Raw genomic sequence first — 26,326 nt, 5'->3', positions numbered from 1 at the left:
CACAGACGAGAAAATCCACAGACGAGAAAATCCACAGACGAGAAAATCCACAGACGGAAAAATCCACAGACGAAAAAATCCACAGACGGAAAAAATCCACAGACGAGAAAATCCACAGACGGAAAAAATCCACAGACGAGAAAATCCACAGACGAGAAAATCCACAGACGGAAAAAAGCCACAGACGAAAAAATCCACAGAGAAAAAATCCACAGACGAGAAAATCCACAGACGAAAAAATCCACAGACGAAAAAATCCACAGACGGAAAAATCCACAGACGAAAAAATCCACAGACGAAAAAATCCACAGACGGAAAAAATGCACAGAAGAGAAAATCCACAGACGGAAAAAATCCACAGACGGAAAAACCCACAGACGGAAAAAATCCACAGACGAAAAAATCCACAGACAGAAAAAATCCACAGACGGCAAAATCCACAGACGGAAAAAATCCACAGACGGAAAAAATCCACAGACGGAAAAATCCACAGACGAAAAATGCACAGACGGCAAAATCCACAGACGGAAAAAATCCACAGACGAAAAAATCCACAGACGAAAAAATCCACAGACGGAAAAAATCCACAGACGAGAAAATCCACAGACGAGAAAATCCACAGATGGAAAAAAGCCACAGACGAAAAAATCCACAGAGAAAAAATCCACAGACGAGAAAATCCACAGACGAAAAAATCCACAGACGGAAAAATCCACAGACGAAAAAATCCACAGACGGAAAAAATCCACAGACGAAAAAATCCACAGATGGAAAAATCCACAGACGGAAAAATCCACAAACGGAAAAAATCCACAGACGAGAAAATCCACAGACGGAAAAAATCCACAGACGAAAAAATCCACAGACGGAAAAAATCCACAGACGAAAAAATCCACAGAGAAAAAATCCACAGACGAGAAAATCCACAGACGAGAAAATCCACAGACGAGAAAATCCACAGACGGAAAAATCCACAGACGAAAAAATCCACAGACGGAAAAAATCCACAGACGAGAAAATCCACAGACGGAAAAAATCCACAGACGAAAAAATCCACAGACGGAAAAATCCACAGACGCGAAATCCACAGACGTTAAAATCCACAGACGACAAAAATACACAGGCGGCAAAATCCACAGACGGGAAAAATCCACAGACGGAAAAAATCCACACACAGCAAAATCCACAGACGAAAAAATCCACAGACGGAAAAATCCACAGACGAAAAAATCCACAGACGAAAAAATCCACAGACGAAAAAAATGCACAGAAGAGAAAATCCACAGACGGAAAAAATCCACAGACGAGAAAATCCACAGACGAGAAAATCCACAGACGGAAAAAATCCACAGACGAGAAAATCCACAGAGGAGAAAATCTACAGACGAAAAAATCCACAGACGGAAAAAATCCACAGACGGAAGAATCCACAGACTGAAAAAAACCACAGACGAAAAAATCCACAGACGGAAAAAATCCACAGACGAGAAAATCCACAGACGAGAAAATCCACAGACGGAAAAAAGCCACAGACGAAAAAATCCACAGAGAAAAAACCCACAGACGAGAAAATCCACAGACGAAAAAATCCACAGACGGAAAAAACCCACAGACGAAAAAATCCACAGAGAAAAAATCCACAGACGGCAAAATCCACAGACGGAAAAAATCCACAGACGAGAAAATCCACAGATGGAAAAAATCCACAGACGAGAAAATCCACAGATGGAAAAAATCCACAGACGAGAAAATCCACAGACGGAAAAAATCCACAGACGGTAAAACCCACAGACGGTAAAACCCACAGACGGTAAAAATCCACAGACGAAAAAATCCAAAGACGGAAAAAATCCACAGACGACAAAATCCACAGACGAAAAAAAACACAGATGAAAAAATCCACAGACGGAAAAAATCCACAGACAAGAAAATCCACAGACGGAAAAATCCACAGACGGAAAAATCCACAAACGGAAAATCCACAGACGAGAAAATCCACAGACGAGAAAATCCACAGACGAGAAAATCCACAGACGGAAAAATCCACAGACGAGAAAATCCACAGACGGAAAAAATCCACAGACGAAAAAATCCACAGACAGAAAAATCCACAGACGAAAAAATCCACAGACGAGAAAATCCACAGACGAGAAAATCCACAGACGGAAAAATCCACAGACGGAAAAATCCACAAACGGAAAAAATCCACAGACGAGAAAATCCACAGACGGAAAAAATCCACAGACGAAAAAATCCACAGACAGAAAAAAATCCACAGACGAAAAAATCCACAGACGGAAAAAATCCACAGACGAGAAAATCCACAGACGAGAAAATCCACAGACGAGAAAATCCACAGACGGAAAAATCCACAGACGAAAAAATCCACAGACGGAAAAAATCCACAGACGAGAAAATCCACAGACGGAAAAAATCCACAGACGAGAAAATCCACAGACGAGAAAATCCACAGACGGAAAAAAGCCACAGACGAAAAAATCCACAGAGAAAAAATCCACAGACGAGAAAATCCACAGACGAAAAAATCCACAGACGAGAAAATCCACAGACGGAAAAAATCCACAGACGAGAAAATCCACAGACGAGAAAATCCACAGACGGCAAAAATCCACAGACGAAAAAATCCACAGCCGAAAAAATCCACAGACGGAAAAACCCACAGACGGAAAAATCCACAGACGAAAAAATCCACAGACGAAAAAATCCACAGACGGAAAAATCCACAGACGGAAAAATCCACAGACGAAAAAATCCACAGACGGAAAAATCCACAGACCGTAAAACCCACAGACGGTAAAACCCAGAGACGGTAAAAATCCACAGACGAAAAAATCCACAGACGAAAAAATCCACAGACGGAAAAATCCACAGACGAAAAAATCCACAGACGAAAAAATCCACAGACGGAAAAATCCACAGACGAAAAAATCCACAGACGAAAAAATCCACAGACGGAAAAAATGCACAGAAGAGAAAATCCACAGACGGAAAAAATCCACAGACGGAAAAACCCACAGACGGAAAAAATCCACAGACGGAAAAAATCCACAGACGGAAAAATCCACAGACGAAAAATGCACAGACGGCAAAATCCACAGACGGAAAAAATCCACAGACGAAAAAATCCACAGACGAAAAAATCCACAGACGAAAAAAATCCACAGACGAGAAAATCCACAGACCAGAAAATCCACAGATGGAAAAAAGCCACAGACGAAAAAATCCACAGAGAAAAAATCCACAGACGAGAAAATCCACAGACGAAAAAATCCACAGACGGAAAAAATCCACAGACGGAAAAATCCACAGACGGAAAAAATCCACAGACGGAAAAAATCCACAGACGGAAAAAATCCACAGACGAGAAAATCCACAGACGAAAAAATCCACAGACGGAAAAAATCCACAGACGAGAAAATTTACAGACGAGAAAATCCACAGACGGAAAAAACCCACAGACGAAAAAATCCACAGACGAGAAAATCCACAGACGGAAAAATCCACAGACGGAAAAATCCACAGACGAAAAAATCCACAGACGGAAAAATCCACAGACGGAAAAAATCCACAGACGAAAAAATCCACAGATGGAAAAATCCACAGACGGAAAAATCCACAAACGGAAAAAATCCACAGACGAGAAAATCCACAGACGGAAAAAATCCACAGACGAAAAAATCCACAGACGGAAAAAATCCACAGACGAAAAAATCCACAGAGAAAAAATCCACAGACGAGAAAATCCACAGACGACAAAATCCACAGACGAGAAAATCCACAGACGGAAAAATCCAGAGACGAAAAAATCCACAAACGGAAAAAATCCACAGACGAGAAAATCTACAGACGGAAAAAATCCACAGACGAAAAAATCCACAGACGGAAAAATCCACAGACGCGAAATCCACAGACGTTAAAATCCACAGACGACAAAAATACACAGGCGGCAAAATCCACAGACGGGAAAAATCCACAGACGGAAAAAATCCACACACAGCAAAATCCACAGACGAAAAAATCCACAGACGGAAAAATCCACAGACGAAAAAATCCACAGACGAAAAAATCCACAGACGAAAAAAATGCACAGAAGAGAAAATCCACAGACGGAAAAAATCCACAGACGAGAAAATCCACAGACGAGAAAATCCACAGACGGAAAAAATCCACAGACGAGAAAATCCACAGAGGAGAAAATCTACAGACGAAAAAATCCACAGACGGAAAAAATCCACAGACGGAAGAATCCACAGACTGAAAAAAACCACAGACGGAAAATCCACAGACGGAAAAAATCCACAGACGGAAGAAATCCACAGACGAGAAAACCCACAGACGGAAAATCCACAGACGGAAAAAATCCACAGACGGAAAAATCCACAAACAGAAAAATCCACAGACGGCAAAATCCACAGACGAAAAAATCCACAGACGGAAAAAATCCAGAGACGGCAAACCCCACAGACGGAAAAAAACCACAGACGGCAAAATCCACAGACGAAAAAATCCACAGACGAGAAAATCCAAAGACGGCAAAATACACAGACGGCAAAAATCCAGAGACGGAAAATCCACAGACGGCAAAATCCACAGACGGAAAAAATCCACAGACGAAAAAATCCACAGACGAAAAAATCCACAGACGAAAAAATCCACAGACGGCAAAATCCACAGACGGAAAAATCCACAGACGAAAATTCCAAAGATGAAAAAATCGACAGACGAAAAAATCCACAGACGGCAAAATCCACAGACGGAAAAATCCACAGACGAAAATTCCACAGATGAAAAAATCCACAGACGAAAAAATCCACAGACGAAAAAAATTCACAGACGGCAAAATCCACAGACGAAGAAAACCACAGACGGAAAAAATCCACAGACGGCAAAATCCACAGACGGCAAAACCCACAGACGGAAAAATCCACAGACGGAAAAATCCACAGACGGAAAAAATCCACAGACGGAAAAAATCCACAGATGGAAAAATCCACAGACGGAAAAATCCACAGACGGAAAAATCCACAGATGGAAAAAATCCACAGACGAGAAAATCCACAGACGGAAAAAATCCACAGACGGAAAAATCCACACACGGCAAAATCCACAGACGGCAAAATCCACAGACGGAAAAATCCACAGACGGAAAAAATCCACAGACGAGAAAATCCACAGACGAAAAAATCCACAGACGGAAAAAATCCACAGACGGAAAAATCAACAGACGGCAAAATCCACAGACATAAAAAACCACAGACGAGAAAATCCACAGACGGAAAAAATCCACAGACGGAAAAAATCCACAGACGGCAAAATCCACAGACGAAAAAATCCACAGACGAAAAAATCCACAGACGGCAAAATCCACAGACAAAAAATCCACAGACGGAAAAATCCACAGACGAAAATTCCACACACGAAAAAATCCACAGACGGAAAAAATCCAGAGACGGCAAAGCCCACAGACGGAAAAAAACCACAGACGGCAAAATCCACAGACGAAAAAAATTCACAGACGGCAAAACCCACAGATGGAAAAAATCCACAGACGGAAAAATCCACAGACGGAAAAATCCACAGACTGAAAAAATCCACAGACGGGAAAATCCACAGACGAAAATTCCACAGATGAAAAAATCCACAGACGAAAAAATCCACAGACAAAAAATCCACAGACGGAAAAATCCACAGACGGCAAAATCCTCAGACAAAAAAATCCACAGACGGAAAAATCCACAGACGAAAATTCCACAGATGAAAAAATCCACAGACGAAAAAATCCACAGACGAAAAATCCACAGACGGGAAAATCCACAGACGGCAAAATCCACAGACGAGAAAATCCACAGACGGCAAAATCCACACACAGAAAAATCCACAGACGAAAATTCCACAGATGAAAAAATCCACAGACGAAAAAAATTCACAGACGGCAAAACCCACAGATGGAAAAAATCCACAGACGGAAAAATCCACAGACGGAAAAAATCCACAGACGGAAAAATCCACACACGGCAAAATCCACAGACGGCAAAATCCACAGACGGAAAAATCCACAGACGGAAAAAATCCACAGACGAGAAAATCCACAGACGAAAAGATCCACAGACGAAAAAATCCACAGACTAAAAAATCCACAGACGCAATAATCCACAGACGAAAATTCCACAGACGAAAAAATCCACAGACGGCAAAATCCACAGACGGAAAAATCCACAGACGGAAAAATCCACAGACGGAAAAATCCACAGACGAAAAAATCGACAGACGGAAAAAATCCACAAACGGAAAAATCCACAGACGGAAAAAATCCACAGACGAAAAAATCCACACACGGCAAAATCCACAGACGGCAAAATCCACAGACGGAAAAATCCACAGACGGTAAAATCCACAAACGGAAAAAATCCACAGACGAAAAAATCGACAGATGGAAAAAATCCACAGACGGAAAAATCCACAGACGGAAAAATCCACAGACGCGAAACTCCACAGACGGTAAAATCCAGAGACGGTAAAATCCACAGACGGAAAAATCCACAGACGAGAAAATCCACAGACGAGAAAATCCACAGACGAGAAAATCCACAGACGAGAAAATCCACAGACGAAAAAATCCACAGACGGAAAAAATCCACAGACGAGAAAATCCACAGACGAAAAAATCCACAGACGGAAAAAATCCACAGACGAAAAAATCCACAGACGGAAAAAATCCAGAGACGACAAAACCCACAGACGGAAAAAAACCACAGACGGCAAAATCCACAGACGAAAAAATCCACAGACGAGAAAATCCACAGATGGAAAAACACACAGACGGCAAAAATCCAGAGACGGCAAAAATCCACAGACGAAAAAATCCACAGACAGCAAAATCCACAGACGAAAAAATCCACAGACGAAAAAATCCACAGACGGAAAAAACCCACAGACGGAAAAAATCCACAGACGAAAAAATCCACAGACTAAAAAATCCACAGACGCAATAATCCACAGACGAAAATTCCACAGACGAAAAAATCCACAGACTAAAAAATCCACAGACGCAATAATCCACAGACGAAAATTCCACAGACGAAAAAATCCACAGACGGCAAAATCCACAGACGGAAAAATCCACAGACGGAAAAATCCACAGACGGAAAAATCGACAGACGGAAAAAATCCACAGACGGAAAAATCCACAGACGGAAAAAATCCACAGACGGAAAAATCCACAGACAATAAAATCCACAGACGGAAAAATCCACAGACGGAAAAAATCCACAGACGGAAAAATCCACAGACGGAAAAAATCCACAGACGGAAAAATCCACACACGGCAAAATCCACAGACAAAAAAATCCACAGACGGAAAAATCCACAGACGAAAATTCCACAGATGAAAAAATCCACAGACGAAAAAATCCACAGACAAAAAATCCACAGACGGGAAAATCCACAGACGGAAAAATCCACAGACGAGAAAATCCACAGACGGCAAAATCCACAGACGGCAAAATCCACAGACGGAAATTCCACAGATGAAAAAATCCACAGACGGAAAAATCCACAGACGAAAAAATCCACAGACGAAAAAAATTCACAGACGGAAAAAATCCACAGACGCGAAAATCCACAGACGGAAAAAATCCACAGACGGAAAAATCCAGAGACGGAAAAAATCCACAGACAAAAAAATATACAGACGGAAAAAATCCACAGACGGAAAAAATCCACAGACGCGAAAATCCACAGACGGAAAAAATCCACAGACGGAAAAATCCACAGACGGAAAAAATCCAGAGACGACAAAACCCACAGAAGGAAAAAAACCACAGACGGCAAAATCCACAGACGAAAAAATCCACAGACGAGAAAATCCACAGACGGAAAAACACACAGACGGCAAAAATCCAGAGACGGCAAAAATCCACAGACGAAAAAATTCACAGACGGAAAAATCCACAGACGAAAATTCCACAGATGAAAAAATCTACAGACGAAAAAATCCACAGACGAAAAATCCACAGACGGGAGAATCCACAGACGGAAAAATCCACAGACGAGAAAATCCACAGACGGCAAAATCCACAGACGGAAAAATCCACAGACGAAAATTCCACAGATGAAAAAATCCACAGACGAAAAAAATTCACAGACGGCAAAATCCACAGACGGAAAAATCCACAGACGAAAAAATCCACAGACGGGAAAATCCACAGACGGGAAAATCCACAGACGGGAAAATCCACAGACGGAAAAAATCCACAGACGGAAAAATCCACAGACGGAAAAATCCACAGACGGAAAAATCCACAGACGGAAAAAATCCACAGACGAGAAAATCCACAGACGGAAAAAATCCACAGACGGAAAAATCCACAGACGGCAAAATCCACAGACGGCAAAATCCACAGACGGAAAAATTCACAGACGGCAAAATCCACAGACGAAAAAATCCACAGACGGAAAAATCCACAAACAGAAAAATCCACAGACGAAAAAATCCACAGACGGCAAAATCCACAGACGAAAAAATCCACAGACGGAAAAATCCACAGACGGAAAAATCCACAGACAAAAAAATCCACAGACGCGAAAATCCACAGAAGCGAAAATCCACAGACGCGAAAATCCACAGACGGAAAAATCCACAGACGGTAAAATCCACAAACGGAAAAAATCCACAGACGAAAAAATCGACAGACGGAAAAAATCCACAGACGGAAAAATCCACAGACGTTAAAATCCACAGACGGAAAAAATCCACAGACGAAAAAATCCACAGACGAAAAATCCACAGACGGGAAAATCCACAGACGGAAAAATCCACAGACGAGAAAATCCACAGATGGCAAAATCCACAGACGGAAAATCCACAGACGAGAAAATCCACAGACGGAAAAAACCCACAGACGAAAAAATCCACAGACGGAAAAAATCCACAGACGAGAAAATCCACAGACGAAAAAATCCACAGACGGAAAAAATCCACAGACGGAAAAATCCACAAACAGAAAAATCCACAAACAGAAAAATCCACAGACGGCAAAATCCACAGACGGCAAAATCCACAGACGGGAAAATCCACAGACGGGAAAATCCACAGACGGAAAAATCCACAGACGGAAAAAATCCACAGACGGAAAAATCCACAGACAAAAAAATCCACAGACGGAAAAATCCACAGACGAAAAAATCCACAGACGGAAAAATCCACAGACGAAAATTCCACACACGAAAAAATCCACAGACGGAAAAAATCCAGAGACGGCAAAGCCCACAGACGGAAAAAAACCACAGACGGCAAAATCCACAGACGAAAAAAATTCACAGACGGCAAAACCCACAGATGGAAAAAATCCACAGACGGAAAAATCCACAGACGGAAAAATCCACAGACTGAAAATTCCACAGACGGAAAAATCCACAGACGAAAATTCCACAGATGAAAAAATCCACAGACGAAAAAATCCACAGACGAAAAATCCACAGACGGAAAAATCCACAGACGGCAAAATCCTCAGACAAAAAAATCCACAGACGGAAAAATCCACAGACGAAAATTCCACAGATGAAAAAATCCACAGACGAAAAAATCCACAGACGAAAAATCCACAGACGGAAAAATCCACAGACGAAAAAATCCACAGACGGCAAAATCCACAGACGGAAAAATCCACAGACGAAAATTCCACAGATGAAAAAATCCACAGACGAAAAAATCCACAGACGAAAAAATCCACAGACGAAAAAAATTCACAGACGGCAAAACCCAAAGATGGAAAAAATCCACAGACGGAAAAATCCACAGACGGAAAAATCCACAGACGGAAAAATCCACAGACGGAAAAAATCCACAGACGGAAAAATCCACAGACGGAAAAATCCACAGACGAGAAAATCCACAGACGGAAAAAATCCACAGACGGAAAATTCCACAGACGAAAAAATCCACAGACGAAAAAATCCACAGACGAAAAAATCCACAGACGGAAAAATCCACAGACGGAAAAATCCACAGACGGAAAAAATCCACAGACGAAAAAATCGACAGACGGAAAAAATCCACAGACGGAAAAATCCACAGACGAAAAAATCCACAGACGCGAAAATCCACAGACGCGAAAATCCACAGACGCGAAAATCCACAGACGGAAAAATCCACAGACGGTAAAATCCACAAACGGAAAAAATCCACAGACGAAAAAATCGACAGACGGAAAAAATCCACAGACGGAAAAATCCACAGACGTTAAAATCCACAGACGGAAAAAATCCACAGACGAAAAAATCCACAGACGAAAAATCCACAGACGGGAAAATCCACAGACGGAAAAATCCACAGACGAGAAAATCCACAGATGGCAAAATCCACAGACGGAAAATCCACAGACGAGAAAATCCACAGACGGAAAAAACCCACAGACGAAAAAATCCACAGACGGAAAAAATCCACAGACGAGAAAATCCACAGACGAAAAAATCCACAGACGGAAAAAATCCACAGACGGAAAAATCCACAAACAGAAAAATCCACAAACAGAAAAATCCACAGACGGCAAAATCCACAGACGGCAAAATCCACAGACGGGAAAATCCACAGACGGGAAAATCCACAGACGGAAAAATCCACAGACGGAAAAAATCCACAGACGGAAAAATCCACAGACGGAAAAATCCACAGACGGAAAAATCCACAGACGGAAAAAATCCACAGACGAGAAAATCCACAGACGGAAAAAATCCACAGACGGAAAAATCCACAGACGGCAAAATCCACAGACGGCAAAATCCACAGACGGAAAAATTCACAGACGGCAAAATCCACAGACGAAAAAATCCACAGACGGAAAAATCCACAAACAGAAAAATCCACAGACAAAAAAATATACAGACGGAAAAAATCCACAGACGGAAAAAATCCACAGACGCGAAAATCCACAGACGGAAAAAATCCACAGACGGAAAAATCCACAGACGGAAAAAATCCAGAGACGACAAAACCCACAGAAGGAAAAAAACCACAGACGGCAAAATCCACAGACGAAAAAATCCACAGACGAGAAAATCCACAGACGGAAAAACACACAGACGGCAAAAATCCAGAGACGGCAAAAATCCACAGACGAAAAAATTCACAGACGGAAAAATCCACAGACGAAAATTCCACAGATGAAAAAATCTACAGACGAAAAAATCCACAGACGAAAAATCCACAGACGGGAGAATCCACAGACGGAAAAATCCACAGACGAGAAAATCCACAGACGGCAAAATCCACAGACGGAAAAATCCACAGACGAAAATTCCACAGATGAAAAAATCCACAGACGAAAAAAATTCACAGACGGCAAAATCCACAGACGGAAAAATCCACAGACGAAAAAATCCACAGACGAAAAAAATTCACAGACGGCAAAACCCACAGATGGAAAAAATCCACAGACGGGAAAATCCACAGACGGGAAAATCCACAGACGGAAAAATCCACAGACGGAAAAAATCCACAGACGGAAAAATCCACAGACGGAAAAATCCACAGACGGAAAAATCCACAGACGGAAAAAATCCACAGACGAGAAAATCCACAGACGGAAAAAATCCACAGACGGAAAAATCCACAGACGGCAAAATCCACAGACGGCAAAATCCACAGACGGAAAAATTCACAGACGGCAAAATCCACAGACGAAAAAATCCACAGACGGAAAAATCCACAAACAGAAAAATCCACAGACGAAAAAATCCACAGACGGCAAAATCCACAGACGAAAAAATCCACAGACGGAAAAATCCACAGACGGAAAAATCCACAGACAAAAAAATCCACAGACGGCAAAATCCACAGACGAAAAAATCCACAGACGGAAAAATCCACAAACAGAAAAATCCACAGACGAAAAAATCCACAGACGGCAAAATCCACAGACGAAAAAATCCACAGACGGAAAAAATCCAGAGACGGCAAAATACACAGACGGCAAAAATCCAGAGACGGCAGAATCCACAGACGGAAAAATCCACAGACGGAAAAATCCACAAACAGAAAAATCCACAGACGAAAAAATCCACAGACGGCAAAATCCACAGACGAAAAAATCCACAGACGGAAAAAATCCAGAGACGGCAAAATACACAGACGGCAAAAATCCAGAGACGGCAGAATCCACAGACGGAAAAATCCACAGACGGAAAAAATCCACAGACGAAAAAATCCACAGACGGAAAAAATCCACAGACGGAAAAATCAACAGACGGCAAAATCCACAGACGAAAAAATCCACAGACGAAAAAATCCAGACGCGAAAATCCACAGACGGAAAAAATCCACAGACGGAAAAATCCACAGACGAAAAAATCCACAGACGAAAAAATCCACAGACGGCAAAATCCACAGACGGAAAAATCCACAGACGAAAATTCCACAGATGAAAAATTCCACAGACGAAAAAATCCACAGACGAAAAAAATTCACAGACGGCAAAATCCACAGACGAAGAAAACCACAGACGGAAAAAATCCACAGACTGCAAAATCCACAGACGGCAAAATCCACAGACGAAAAAATCCACAGACGGAAAAATCCACAGACGGAAAAATCCACAGACGGAAAAATCCACAGACGGAAAAATCCACAGACGGAAAAATCCACAGACGAAAATTCCACACACGAAAAAATCCACAGACGGAAAAAATCCAGAGACGGCAAAGCCCACAGACGGAAAAAAACCACAGACGGCAAAATCCACAGACGAAAAAAATTCACAGACGGCAAAACCCACAGATGGAAAAAATCCACAGACGGAAAAATCCACAGACGGAAAAATCCACAGACTGAAAAAATCCACAGACGGAAAAATCCACAGACGAAAATTCCACAGATGAAAAAATCCACAGACGAAAAAATCCACAGACGAAAAATCCACAGACGGAAAAATCCACAGACGGCAAAATCCTCAGACAAAAAAATCCACAGACGGAAAAATCCACAGACGAAAATTCCACAGATGAAAAAATCCACAGACGAAAAAATCCACAGACGAAAAATCCACAGACGGGAAAATCCACAGACGGAAAAATCCACAGACGAGAAAATCCACAGACGGCAAAATCCACAGACGGAAAAATCCACAGACGAAAATTCCACAGATGAAAAAATCCACAGACGAAAAAATCCACAGACGAAAAAATCCACAGACGAAAAAAATTCACAGACGGCAAAACCCAAAGATGGAAAAAATCCACAGACGGAAAAATCCACAGACGGAAAAATCCACAGACGGAAAAAATCCACAGACGGAAAAATCCACAGACGGAAAAATCCACAGACGGAAAAAATCCACAGACGGAAAAATCCACAGACGGAAAAAATCCACAGACGGAAAAATCCACACACGGCAAAATCCACAGACGGCAAAATCCACAGACGGAAAAATCCACAGACGGAAAAAATCCACAGACGAAAAAATCCACAGACGGAAAAAACCCACAGACGGAAAAAATCCACAGACGAAAAAATCCACGGACTAAAAAATCCACAGACGCAATAATCCACAGACGAAAATTCCACAGACGAAAAAATCCACAGACGAAAAAATCCACAGACGGAAAAATCCACAGACGGAAAAAATCCACAGACGGAAAAAATCCACAGACGAAAAAATCGACAGACGGAAAAAATCCACAGACGGAAAAATCCACAGACGAAAAAATCCACAGACGCGAAAATCCACAGACGCGAAAATCCACAGACGCGAAAATCCACAGACGGAAAAATCCACAGACGGTAAAATCCACAAACGGAAAAAATCCACAGACGAAAAAATCGACAGACGGAAAAAATCCACAGACGGAAAAATCCACAGACGTTAAAATCCACAGACAGAAAAAATCCACGGACGAAAAAATCCACAGACGCGAAAATCCACAGACGGTAAAATCCACAGACGGTAAAATCCACAGACGGAAAAATCCACAGACGGAAAAATCCACAGACGAGAAAATCCACAGACGAGAAAATCCACAGACGGAAAAAACCCACAGACGAAAAAATCCACAGACGGAAAAAATCCACAGACGAGAAAATCCACAGACGAAAAAATCCACAGACGGAAAAAATCCACAGACGAAAAAATCCACAGACGGAAAAAATCCAGAGACGGAAAAATCCACAGACGAAAAAATCCACAGACGGAAAAATCCACAGACAATAAAATCCACAGACGGAAAAACCCACAGACGGAAAAATCCACAGACGGAAAAAATCCACAGATGAGAAAATCCACAGACGGAAAAAATCCACAGACGGAAAAATCCACACACGGCAAAATCCACAGACAAAAAATCCACAGACGGAAAAATCCACAGACAAAAATTCCACAGATGAAAAAATCCACAGACGAAAAAATCCACAGACGAAAAATCCACAGACGGGAAAATCCACAGACGGAAAAATCCACAGACGAGAAAATCCACAGATGGCAAAATCCACAGACGGAAAAATCCACAGACGAAAAAATCCACAGACGAAAAAATCCACAGACGAAAAAAATTCACAGACGGCAAAACCCACAGATGGAAAAAATCCACAGACGGAAAAATCCACAGACGGAAAAATCCACAGACGGGAAAAATCCACAGACGGGAAAAATCCACAGACGGAAAAATCCACAGACGGAAAAATCCACAGACGGAAAAAATCCACAGACGAGAAAATCCACAGACGGAAAAAATCCACAGACGGAAAAATCCACACACGGCAAAATCCACAGACGGCAAAATCCACAGACGGAAAAAATCCACAGACGGAAAAAATCCACAGACGGAAAAATCCACAGACGGAAAAAATCCACAGACGGCAAAATCCACAGACGGCAAAATCCACAGACGGAAAAATCCACAGACGGAAAAATCCACAGACGGAAAAAATCCACAGACGGAAAAATCCACAGACGAAAAAATCCACAGACGAAAAAAATTCACAGACGGAAAAACCCACAGACGGAAAAACCCACAGACGGAAAAATCCACAGACGGAAAAATCCACAGACGGAAAAAATCCACAGACGGAAAAATCCACAGACGGAAAAATCCACAGACGGAAAAAATCCACAGACGAGAAAATCCACAGACGGAAAAAATCCACAGACGGAAAAATCCACACACGGCAAAATCCACAGACGGCAAAATCCACAGACGGAAAAATCCACAGACGGAAAAAATCCACAGACGAGAAAATCCACAGACGAAAAAATCCACAGACGGAAAAAATCCACAGACGGAAAAAATCCACAGACGGAAAAATCCACAGACGGCAAAATCCACAGACGGCAAAATCCACAGACGGCAAAATCCACAGACGGAAAAAATCCACAGACGGAAAAATCCACAGACGAAAAAATCCACAGACGAAAAAAATTCACAGACGGAAAAACCCACAGACGGAAAAACCCACAGACGGAAAAATCCACAGACGGAAAAATCCACAGACGGAAAAAATCCACAGACGGAAAAATCCACAGACGGAAAAATCCACAGACGGAAAAATCCACAGACGGAAAAAATCCACAGACGAGAAAATCCACAGACGGAAAAAATCCACAGACGGAAAAATCCACACACGGCAAAATCCACAGACGGCAAAATCCACAGACGGCAAAATCCACAGACGGAAAAAATCCACAGACGAGAAAATCCACAGACGAGAAAATCCACAGACGGAAAAAATCCACAGACGGAAAAATCAACAGACGGAAAAAATCCACAGACGAAAAAAAACACAGACGAGAAAATCCACAGACGGAAAAAATCCACAGACGGAAAAAATCCACAGACGGAAAAAATCCACAGACGAAAAAATCCACAGACAAAAAAATCCACAGACGGAAAAATCCACAGACGAAAATTCCACAGACGAAAAAATCCACAGACGGAAAAAATCCACAGACGGCAAAGCCCACAGACGGAAAAAAACCACAGACGGCAAAATCCACAGACGAAAAAAATTCACAGACGGCAAAACCCACAGATGGAAAAAATCCACAGACGGAAAAATCCACAGACGGAAAAATCCACAGACTGAAAAAATCCACAGACGGAAAAATCCACAGACGAAAATTCCACAGATGAAAAAATCCACAGACGAAAAAATCCACAGACGAAAAATCCACAGACGGAAAAATCCACAGACGGCAAAATCCACAGACAAAAAAATCCACAGACAAAAAAATCCACAGACGAAAATTCCACAGACGAAAAAATCCACAGACGAAAAAATCCACAGACGAAAAAATCCACAGACGAAAAAATCCACAGACGAGAAAATCCACAGACGGCAAAATCCACAGACGGCAAAATCCACAGACGGAAAAATCCACAGACGAAAATTCCACAGATGAAAAAATCCACAGACGGAAAAATCCACAGACGAAAAAAATTCACAGACGGCAAAACCCACAGACGGAAAAATCCACAGACGGAAAAATCCGCAGACGGAAAAAATCCACAGACGGAAAAATCCACAGACGGAAAAATCCACAGACGGAAAAATCCACAGACGAAAAAATCCACAGACTAAAAAATCCACAGACTAAAAAATCCACAGACGCAATAATCCACAGACGAAAATTCCACAGACGAAAAAATCCACAGACGAAAAAATCCACAGACGGAAAAATCCACAGACGGAAAAATCCACAGACGGAAAAATCCACAGACGGAAAAATCCACAGACGGAAAAATCCACAGACGGAAAAAATCCACAGACGAAAAAGTCGACAGACGGAAAAAATCCACAGACGGAAAAATCCACAGACGGAAAAAATCCACAGACGAAAAAATCCACAGACGAAAAAATCCACAGACGCGAAAATCCACAGACGGAAAAATCCACAGACGGTAAAATCCACAAACAGAAAAAATCCACAGACGGAAAAAATCCACAGACGAAAAAGTCGACAGACGGAAAAAATCCACAGACGGAAAAATCCACAGACGGAAAAAATCCACAGACGGAAAAATCCACAGACGAAAAAATCCACAGACGGTAAAATCCACAGACGGTAAAATCCACAGACGGAAAAACCCACAGACGGAAAAACCCACAGACGGAAAAATCAAAAAACGAGAAAATCCACAGACGAAAAATCCACAGACGAAAAAATGCACAGACGGAAAAAACCACAGACGGAAAAATCCACAGACGGAAAAATCCACAGACGGAAAAATCCACAGACGGAAAAAACCACAGACGGAAAAAACCACAGACGGAAAAAACCACAGACGGAAAAAACCACAGACGGAAAAAACCACAGACGGAAAAAACCACAGACGGAAAAAACCAGACGGAAAAAACCACATACAGTAAAATCCACAGACGAGAAAATCCACAGACGAGAAAATCCACAGACGAGAAAATCCACAGACGAGAAAATCCACAGACGAGAAAATCCACAGACGAGAAAATCCACAGACGAGAAAATCCACAGACGAGAAAATCCACAGACGAGAAAATCCACAGACGGAAAAATCCACAGACGAGAAAATCCACAGACGGAAAAGTCCACAGACGGAAAAATCCACAGACGGAAAAATCCACAGACGGAAAAATCCACAGACGGAAAAAATCCACAGACGGAAAATCCACAGACGGTAAAAATCCACAGACGGAAAAATCCACAGACGGAAAAATCCACAGACGGAAAAAATCCACAGACGGAAAAACCTACAGACGAAAAAATCCACAGACGTAAAAAATCCACAGACGGCAAAATCCACAGAGGGAAAAAATCCACAGACGGCAAAATCCACAGACGGCAAAATCCACAGACGGAAAAAATCCACAGACGGAAAAAATCCACAGACGGAAAATTCACAGACGGAAAATCCACAGACGGTAAAACCCATAGACGGCAAATTCCACAGACGGAAAAAATCCACAGACGGCACAACCCACAGACGGCACAACCCACAGACGGCACAACCCACAGACGGCACAACCCACAGACGGAAAAACCCACAGACGGAAAAACCCACAGACGGAAAAACCCACAGACGGAAAAACCCACAGACGGAAAAATCCACAGACGAAAAAATCCACATACGGAAAAAATCCACAGACGGAAAAATCCACAGACGGAAAAATCCACAGACGGAAAAATCCACGTACGGAAAAAATCCACAGACAGAAAAATCCACAGACGGAAAAAATCCACAGACGGAAAAAATCCACAGACGGCAAAACCTACAGACGGCAAAATCCACAGACGGAAAACTCCACAAACGGAAAATCCACAGACGGAAAAATCCACAGACGGAAAAATCCACAGACGGAAAAAACCACAGACGGAAAAAACCACAGACGGAAAAAACCACAGACGGAAAAAACCACAGACGGAAAAAACCACAGACGGAAAAAACCACAGACGGAAAAAACCACATACAGTAAAATCCACAGACGAGAAAATCCACAGACGAGAAAATCCACAGACGAGAAAATCCACAGACGGAAAAATCCACAGACGGAAAAACCCACAGACGGAAAAACCCACAGACGGAAAAACCCACAGACGGAAAAACCCACAGACGGAAAAACCCACAGACGGAAAAACCCACAGACGGAAAAACCCACAGACGGAAAAACCCACAGACGGAAAAAGCCACAGACGGAAAAAGCCACAGACGGAAAAAGCCACAGACGGAAAAAATCCACAGACGGAAAAAATCCACAAAGGAAAAATTCACAGAGGAAAGATCCACAGACGAAAAAACCCACAGACGGCAAAACCCACAGACGGCAAAACCCACAGACGGCAAAACCCACAGACGGCAAAACCCACAGACGGCAAAACCCACAGACGGCAAAACCCACAGACGGCAAAACCCACAGACGGCAAAACCCACAGACGGCAAAACCCACAGACGGCAAAACCCACAGACGGAAAGATCCACAGACGGAAAGATCCACAGACGGAAAGATCCACAGACGGAAAAACCCACAGACGGAAAAACCCACAGACGGAAAAACCCACAGACGGAAAAACCCACAGACGGAAAAAATCCACAGACGGGAAAAACCCACAGACGGGAAAAACCCACAGACGGGAAAAACCCACAGACGGGAAAAACCCACAGACGAAAAAACCCACAGACGAAAAAACCCACAGACGAGAAACCCCAAGGACGGCAAAACCCACAGACGACAAAACCCACAGACGGCAAGACCCACAGACGGCACGACCCACAGACGGCACGACCCACAGACGGCACGACCCACAGACGGCACGACCCACAGACGGCACGACCCACAGACGGCACGACCCACAGACGGCACGACCCACAGACGGAAAAAGCCACAGACGGAAAACCCCGCGGACGGCACCACCCGCGGACGGCACCACCCGCGGACGGCACCACCCGCGGACGGCACCACCCGCGGACGGCACCACCCGCGGACGGCACCACCCGCGGACGGCACCACCCGCGGACGGCACCACCCGCGGACAGCAAAACAGCACATGGAAAACACCAATGGAACCACAGACAGTAATACAGCCTATTTTGGTGCACTTGAGTAAAAAAAATAGAGTAACAACTCAGACACCCGGTCAAGTACGGCGCAACACCCGGTCAAGTACGGCGCGACACCCGGTCAAGTACGGCGCGACACCAACATGAGCCACACTGTACAATGCAGTAAATGTTCTAATACAGAAATACAAGGAGGGACTGAAGACACAGAACCTAGTACCTTTGTGGCACGTGGCCACAAAGCCATGGCAATTCAATTACAAAACTTTGCAAGGCACTGAGAACTAATCACGCATACGATGTATATCTGGAAACCTACAGTACAAAGTCAGTATACTGCCAAACAGCAGATACAGAGCCCTACAAAACCAAACACCAGAACAACACATTTGTTACCTGATGGGCTTTGAGACTGAAACCCTGAAGGAGGCACAGATGAAATACAACATAGCGCTGCCGTGGAAACACAGTTTGCTAGGTGAAAAGGCGCAGGTTCGAATGGTCTCCCCGAAGACGGTTCTCCATAAACCGTGCAGAATCCTAGGGCGTCTTGTCTACCGGCACCGACTCTCCCACAGCACGCCCTCCTCAGACGACGCTCCTCGAAGACACCGTCCTTCTGTCACCTAGAAGACCAAGAGACAAAATTACTGTTCTGCTCCGTAAAATGATCCTCGTCATTCCCACCACTCCACCTCACCTCAAATGCTCAGCCAAGTCCAACAATGGCCAGGACAGCATCTGCAAAAAAAAAAAAAAAAAAAAAAGACAAATGCTTTAGCGAGTGGTCAAGGACTTTGATCTTACTGGAAGAGCTTACTAGCATCTCACCTTCTTAAGCAGTTGATGGGTGTACTTCCTGGCACCTCAATGGCTCTACAGGGCACCTGAAAAGAGCAAGGCAATTTGTAATATACTGCTGCTTCTAACAAAACCCTCCCAGAGAATTGCCCAATCTCCTTTACCTTAATCCTTCGCCAGATGCCCCTCAGGCATGTTAGTCTGAACTGGATACCGAGGCACCACCTGAAAAAATACACAGGTAGATGTTTTTTACTTCAATACTACTCATAACATTTAACACTTCCAGCAGGCAATTTCACAGTGCTCACCTTCCAAATGTCGTGTCCCATTGAGATGAACTGCCTGCTCTACACAGCTTTGCAACCTAAAAAAAAAAAAAAAAAAAAAATCCATTAATGCTACTCAGACCAACTACATCCACCTGCCCTGTGACAGACTTTACCAAGCCTTGCTATGACATTCAGCTACCCACCTGCTTTGCTTTTTGTTCCATGTCCTGGACTTCTGCATCTGTAAGAAATAAATCAAACTAATCTCAGGGATTTTAATAAATATTGAAAGCACCTCCCCACCAACACCAAACACTGACTAACCTTCAGGTGGCATCTTTCTCGCCTCCTCCAGCCTTTTTCTGCTCGTCTTTGTCACACGGCATCTGAAAAACAGTATTATGCAAGTCACTGAAATGCTGCTCAACAGCTGAATATTCCCTTAGGGCTCTTCCAACAAACCCTGACCCTACAACTCCAGGCAGGGCAGCTCCAAACCAAACACGCAAACTCAAGACACAACCCTGCAAACCATGAGACTATGTCAAGAGACCACCAAGCAAGAGGCATCTCTCCGGCATCCAAGACTGCTTGGCAAGAAGACCTACAGCGATGTGACTGCGAAGCTAAGAGATGAAGCGATGGATGCCAAAAAACAGACTTCAAGACCTGAGGACACAAGGACGTGTCGATCGATTCCCACTCTGGGAAAATCTAAGACCAGAGATGTTGATGCAGGTGGCAATGATGTTTCAGAAGATGACCATCAAGAAACTTCCAAGATGAAAGACCAATCTATGGTTTACATCTGTTACACAAGAAAGAGATGCTGCTGACCAGCACCGTGCTGACCAGGAAATGTTTTCCAGGGATGATGCCCAAGATGCGAGACTTGCTCTGTGAGGACACACAGAAGACCACCAAGGCCTGAGGAAGCTCTGAGACAAAGACGGACAACACAAAACGCACAACCCCAGACACCAAGGCTGGAGCTGCCCTGCCCACACTAGCATCATGCTGGAAACTAACTTGCTCAGCTTAGCCACGCAAAGGGGGCTACTCCCAGACAGCCCTCTCCCAGAAAGCAAACTTCAAAATCCCTCCGGCAACTCCCAACCTCAACCCCCCAACAATTCAGTCCCTCAACTTATCTTTCCGAGAGCTGGGGTTCTGAATCTATGTCCAGCAGCAAACACCACTCCATGACAGGCATGTTCCTTCAGTACACACATTCCTGTTCACCATCTGCAATCAGAAAAAGAAAAAAAAAAAAAAAAAAAGGAAAAAAATCAGAATCCATGTCACCAGTTAGGACCGCTTCAGCCATCTCCAAACACACTACAAAAAAGAGGCCTCAGAAGAGTCCCACAGCATTCTTCTCCCCTTCTTGATCCAAAGTTCAATCCTGTCTCCACCACTGCTTTGGGCACCTAAAAGAACAAGAGAAAGAGTTACTGTTCTGCTGATCGATCATCACAAGCTCCATGAACCACCCCTCTACCACCTCACTTTTAAGGGTCATCTGTTCTCAAAGGTAGGAGGCACACCGCCTGCAAAAAAAGAGGAAACATTTAACTGAGTTGATGTAAAACACGTGAACGACTCTGCACACAGCCATCTCACCTTCTCCAACTGTTCCTCAAGACATGGCTTTGTCACTCCGGCACCGTGTGTGACACCTGCAAAAGTCAAGGCAAAAGGCACACACTGAGATATTGCCTCCAACAACACCCAGGCCACTGTGACATCCATCTCCTGCTCCATTACCTTTGCCCATCTGCCTGCCATCTCTTTGGGGTGCCACGATGAGGTTAGGAGGGCACCTGAAGAAAAAAAACAAAAAACAAACCACAAAACAACAAGGGATGCTCATGACCAACCAATAATACAACACCTGAGAATAACTGCTCCTCCAGCCCACTGGCCATTGCTCACCTTGCCACAGCCACCTCCGGTACCCGTATCCCGCTTCGCTCGCCGTTTCTGCCTTCAAAATGACAACAAACCATAATGTGGTCAGGTAGCCAAGGGAGGCAGCTTCCCACCATCTGCACACCCTGACTAACCTTCAGCTGGTTCCCTTGTCTCCTCCTCCATCCATTTCTTGCTCATCCTTGACTTGTGGGATCTGAAAAACAGGATTACGCAAGTTACCGCACCGCCGCTCAACACCGAGTCTGTCAGGTTGTGGTGCTTCCCGTGGCCCCTGATCCTACACGGCAGGCAGGGCAGCTCCAAGCCAAACACTCACAGGCACAGACTGACCCGAGACACAGCCATGTGAGTCACAAGACTCGACCTCAAGATAAAACTCGCAGCAAGAAGAGGGACTCTAGAATCCAAGACTTTTGGGCAATAAGACCTACAGTGATGCGCCTGCAAAGCGAGGGAATGAAGCGACGGATGCCCGAGAAACCACCTTCAAGACCCGAGGACGCAAGGATGCGGGGAATGAGTCCCCCTCAGGGAAACTGGATGGATAGAGATCAGATGACAATGCAATTGAGAATGACATTGCAGAAGACAACCATCAAGAAACTTCCAAGTCAGAGACTAATCTGCAATTTAAACTCATCGTGCAGAATAACACGCTGCTGATCAGTATCGTGCTGATCAGGAAAGGCTTTGCAGGGAGGATGCCCAAGATGCGAGACTTGCTCTGTGAGGACACACAGAAGACCGTCGAGGCCTGAGGAAGCTCTGAGACAAAGACAGACAACACAAAACACACAACTCCAGACACCAAGGCTGGAGCTGCCCTGCCCACCCTAGCATTGTGCTGGAAACTAACATGCTCTATTCACCCACTCAAAGAGGGCTGATTGTAGACAGCCCTTGCCCAGATGCCATCTTCAAAATCCCTCCTGCAACTCCAAGCCTCAGCCCCTCTGCAACCAAGTTCCTGTACTTAGCTTTCAGAGGGCTGTGGGTCTAAATTTATGTCCCGCAACGAAACCACGTTTTCTGACTAGCATGTTCCTGCAGTTTTAAGGTTCCTCTTCAACAACTGCATAAAAAAAAAAAAAAAAAAAAAAAATAAACAAATAGAAAAAAAAATTTGCATACAACCATATTCTTGCTATAAAGAGCTCTAACTTTTGGTGGTTCTAAAGTCCTTACCTTAAAGAGTCTTCTCAAACAGCCCAGACAGCTCAACAGCTGCAGTCAACTCCAGGAGTAGGAGAGCTCTGACCTCAGAGAAGCCCAGGAGCTGACTGAAGCCCCTAGCCAAAGGCTGTGGCTTATATACCCCAGGCACCACCCACAGCTTTTCCCACAATCCCCTGGGAAAGGGGAGGTGGCAATTACCACAAGGTATAAAAGCAGCCAGAGGAGAAGCAATTCAGTTTTCTCCTCTTTCTTCAGTTTACAGAACAAGCGGAGAAACTCCATGATGCCGGCTGAGGAATTTTGGGTTTTTTCTCTCTCCTTGTTACTTCAGCGACATGACCAGGTAAGAATTCAACCCAAAGGGAACCTTAACAGAGTAAAGGTCATGGGAGGCTTGGATTAGACAGAAGAGAGGAAAGAACAAGTGGGGTGGGTCACAGATATGGACTCACAAAGTCTCCTGAATGACTCAGAGGGGTGAGAGCTCTGCAACAAAGCTAAAAGTGGAAGGCAGTGTTCTGTTAGAGGGGTCATTTTTGGATCGAAGACACTGAAGAAAGCTGAGGGGCACAAGCAGCAGTCTGGAGGGGTTTTTAATAGAGTACAGGTGTCCCTGGGATGTTGGGAACCAAATGACAGATGGTGTCAGAAGAGGTTCTTGTGGAGCGATAAAGGTGTAAAATGCGCAACAGAGCCGGAAGGTGGCTGTGGGACGCCGACAGGGGGGCGTGAGTTTGGCCTCCGGAGGTGTGGTGGTGAGAGAAGGGTGCTGTGAGAGAGGTAAAAGGCGGCTCTGGGACACGAGGAAAAACTCTATGTGTTCAGTTGATGTACAGATGTCCTCGGGGGCTGAGTGACTGAACAGATGTCCAAGATCACAACAAATGAAGGAAGAGTTCTGGGGTGCAAAGAGAGCCTGAAGAAGGATTCTGTCTCAGTAAGAGAGCTAAAAAGAGCACCACAGAGATCAAAGGGTGTGGGGCGGAGTGAGGATGGTCTCGTAAGGAGCGGTGCCCTGAATGAGAGGGCTCTGATGGGCAACAATGTTGAAGAAGAGTCCGGGAAGACACTCTGGCAGAGTCTTGAGGGGGAGACTGGACCCCCATCTCTTTCTGAATGCTTCCTCGGAGAGGACCCTGGGTGTGGCTGGACGTGGTCTTTGCCCCTGGCAGTAAAGTGGAGTTCATACTCTCCCTCTGCCCCAGAGTTGGTGTATTTTATCTCTGCCTTTTAATACCTCGTGACCTGTCGGCATGATGTGCACCCGCCCCGTTGTATAAAGGGTTTCTTTAAAATGCATCTTACCCCAGGGTGATTGGTCTCTTGGCTCTTCTGCATGTGCCTTTGATTTCACTGGCTGTTTCATCTGAACCTGAAGTTCTGATGGTTTGCTGCCATCCCCAAATAAATTGATCCATTTGCTTCCTGGTCTCCATATGGAACTCTAATTCCTGAAATTCATCTTTCATTTTGCCGTCTCCATGTCCTGTGGACTTATCTGGCTCTCAATGGGCGAGGGGCTTGCTGCACTGCTTTTCTATTAGTCTGTCCTTGCTGTTTCACGTGGCATCGGTTTCACTAGATTTCAAGGACAGTTGAGACTGTCCTGAGGTCTATATAGGTCTGCTACTTAATATGATACTTTGCCAGATGGTTGGGGTCAGCACAAAAGACACAGGCACCCAAATAAAGAAGTTAGTTTATATTTACTTATGTATTAAATTATAAGAGAACAAGTGCAGAAACAAACAACAAAACTGAAGTGCAATAGCAAAGTCAAAGCAAAACACAGCAACTCATCTAATTGTTACTATACAGACGCAGCGATAACGAGTAAGAAAGACGCGTCGCCGATTGCCGTAATGATTCAACTTTGCCTGGATCTGCGGTTGCTGGGGAGCCCTGGTTGTTATGAGGACGCGGAGAACCCTTCCCAGCAGTTGGGAAATCCTACACGGTGCGTCCTCTTGTAGGTGAGGACGCCAGAAAGGGTCCAGTTTTTCAAATATCCTGTTGCTGCTAGTCCAAAGGACTTGCGCTTTTCTTAACGTGAAAATGTCTGGTTTTATGCCCCCTAACGACCGGAACCGGGGCCTGGCTGGGGCTCAAGTTACAGATTGTAGGGCTGCCTAAACTATCTCCCCTAGACATGTTACTGGTGGTTACCTAAAATATCTGCCTGGACAATTCAGTATATTGGCTGCTTTTGCACTCTCTCATGGCTTAAAAAAAATTTCTCAGAATGGGGAGGGTAAGCTACTGCTTTCACAAGCCTTTTTCCTCCTACATATTTAGCTGATCTCCCAGTAAACCAAATGTCCTCTGTCTGAGGATGAGTTAATAGATCCAAGTTTTTTCCAACCCTCATTAGAGATTTATTTTTGAGTGCAAAATCAGGCTTTAGTTCTTGATTACTCATGGGGGGCAGTGGCTAGCTGCTAGTGGAAGGCAGCCACACCATAGCCTCCCACTTTGGCTCCATCTTGAATATATTTGACCCATTGCATGATAGGAATTATGGCAGACAGAGCCGCTTTATGTCCTACTGTGAGTTGTTCTAGTTCTAGCGCAGCCCAAAAACGTGCTAATGTAATAGATGTGTTTGT

The 26,326-nt window shown here is 43.9% G+C and overlaps 1 long non-coding RNA gene across 1 annotated transcript; it reads right to left on the bottom strand.

The window, feature by feature from the left end:
- Positions 1–22,375: 22,375 nt before the first annotated feature.
- LOC139788833 (uncharacterized) lies at positions 22,376–25,206 on the bottom strand. The gene is made up of 4 exons (XR_011722952.1): positions 25,026–25,206; positions 22,676–22,737; positions 22,545–22,596; positions 22,376–22,432 (listed from the first exon to the last, which is right to left on the bottom strand). It is a non-coding gene; the product is annotated as an uncharacterized lncRNA (long non-coding RNA).
- Between the last annotated feature and the right edge of the window lie 1,120 nt (positions 25,207–26,326).

The sequence above is a fragment of the Heliangelus exortis genome, chromosome 30 (genome assembly GCF_036169615.1).
Source record: "Heliangelus exortis chromosome 30, bHelExo1.hap1, whole genome shotgun sequence".
In the NCBI taxonomy this organism is placed as follows: Eukaryota; Metazoa; Chordata; class Aves; order Apodiformes; family Trochilidae; genus Heliangelus; species Heliangelus exortis.
The sequence above is the reverse complement of the archived record's forward strand: the minus strand, read 5'-3'. Positions and strand labels throughout refer to the sequence as shown.